The 1,950-nt window shown below is 39.2% G+C and overlaps 1 pseudogene; it reads right to left on the bottom strand.

Annotated features, from left to right (window-relative positions):
* Positions 1-1,505: 1,505 nt before the first annotated feature.
* On the bottom strand, positions 1,506-1,624 carry LOC111743985 (annotated as a pseudogene).
* Positions 1,625-1,950: the final 326 nt, after the last annotated feature.

Raw genomic sequence — 1,950 nt, 5'->3', positions numbered from 1 at the left:
TTGTCCCCTTTTCTCCACTTGCATGGAGACCATGCCAGTTGAAGCTGCTATCACCTACCTCATGCTTGAATGACAGCATTACCACCTCCCCACCTTCTCTGCCTGCATTCTTGGCCCTCCTCCAATTAGTCCTCCAAGTGGTAGCCAATGTCTTATTTAAAAACACATCATCTCTCAAGCAGTGAATGGATAAACACACTGGTACATCCATACAATGGAGTATTATTCAGTGATGAAAAGAGATGAGCTAAGTTCCGGACATAGATGATGGTGATGGTCGCACAATAATGTGAATATATTTAATTCCACTGAACTGTACACTTAGAAGTGGTAAAGATGATAAAATTTATGTTATGTATATTTTACATGCCTTCCCCACAAAGAATAAGCTATGAAGCCATGAAAAGTCATGGAAGAACCTTAAATGCATATTACTGAGTGAAAGAAACTAGTCTAAAGAGGCTACATGCTATATGATTCCAACTATATGATACTCTGGAAAAGGCAAAACTATAAGAGACAGTAAAAAGATCAGTGGTTGTCAGTAGTCGACGGGTACAGGAGATGAATGAATAGGGGAAGCATAGGGTCTTTTTAGGGCAGTGAAACCATTCTGTATGACACTCTAGTGGTGAATTCATGTCGTTACACATATATCAAAACCCAATGAACTGTACAACACGAAGAGTGAACCCTAATATAAACTATGAACTGTAGTCAATAACACTCCCCCGACCATGACAACAATAAAAACAAATCGAGTTTCATGACTCCTCTGATTAAACCTTCATGCCCGACCTTCCAACCTGGCTATGAGGGTTTGTCCCTCTTTCTTCCTGTGGTTTACTGCTGCCCCCCCATCATTATTTAAGGTTCAGTTTAAATGGCACCTCTTTAGAGAAGCCTTCCCTCATTCCCCAAACTAGATCAGGCCCTTCTTGTTTTACCTTCCCGGTAGCTTCTGTTCTTCAACTCTGTGCCATTTACACATTTGTAATTAGATAGTTAATTGTTTGTATGTACTTGCACAATGGCTATCTCATAAATCCCGTGAAGGTGGTGATCACATCTGTCTTCGTCACCATCTTATCTCTGGCACTTCACTAGTGCCTGGCATGTAACAGAGTTCAGTAAATGTGTGGTTGGACATAGTTTGAAATAAAAGGTCACATATTGTGTGATTCCATTTATATGACGTATCTAGACTAGGTAAATCCGTAGAGACAGAAAACAGATAGCGTTCGTGGGGGTCTGGGGAGACGGAGAAATGAGGAGCCACTTCTTTGTAGGCATGGGGTTCCCTTTTTGGGGGGATAAAAATGTTTTAGAACCTGACAAAGGTGGCGCTTGTACAACCTTGCGAATGTACTAAATGCCATTGAACTGTATACTTTATTTATTATTTATTTATTTATAAAAAATTTTTTTAGGCAAGGCAACTCTTGGTTGACCTCACAGATTGCAAGGCCCTTGTCACCTTACAATCCCTCATTTTTTATTTTTTATGCCTACAGCACCCAGCCTTCCTAGTTGGTCTCCCATTCAAGTACTAACCAGGCCTGACCCTGCTTAGCTTCTGAGATCAGATGGGATCGGACTTGTTCAGGGCGGCATGGCCATAGATGAACTGTATACTTTAAAATGGTTCATTTTATATTGTAAAATGTACGTCATCCCAAATTTAAAAATAATTTTGAACTATCAACCGATGTATTTCTTGTACAAACGTTTTTATCCCAGCACTTTTCTTAGGTTCAGACTAGTACCTTTGGCCTCGGTGGTGGTTTGTACAGCAGAAATGTAGAAAGAATAGAAATAATGTTAGCTTTAGTCTTTGAAACATTTTATTATGGAAAAATTTAAGTATACAAAAGTAGAGAGAATATAAGAAGCCGTATGCACCCATCATGTAGCTTTCACAGATATTGACTCATATATAAACTTATTTCA

Source organism: Pteropus vampyrus, unplaced genomic scaffold (genome assembly GCF_000151845.1).
Source record: "Pteropus vampyrus isolate Shadow unplaced genomic scaffold, Pvam_2.0 Scaffold125, whole genome shotgun sequence".
Lineage (NCBI taxonomy): Eukaryota > Metazoa > Chordata > Mammalia > Chiroptera > Pteropodidae > Pteropus > Pteropus vampyrus.
Note: the sequence above shows the minus strand (reverse complement) of the source record. Positions and strands in the feature narration are given on the sequence as shown.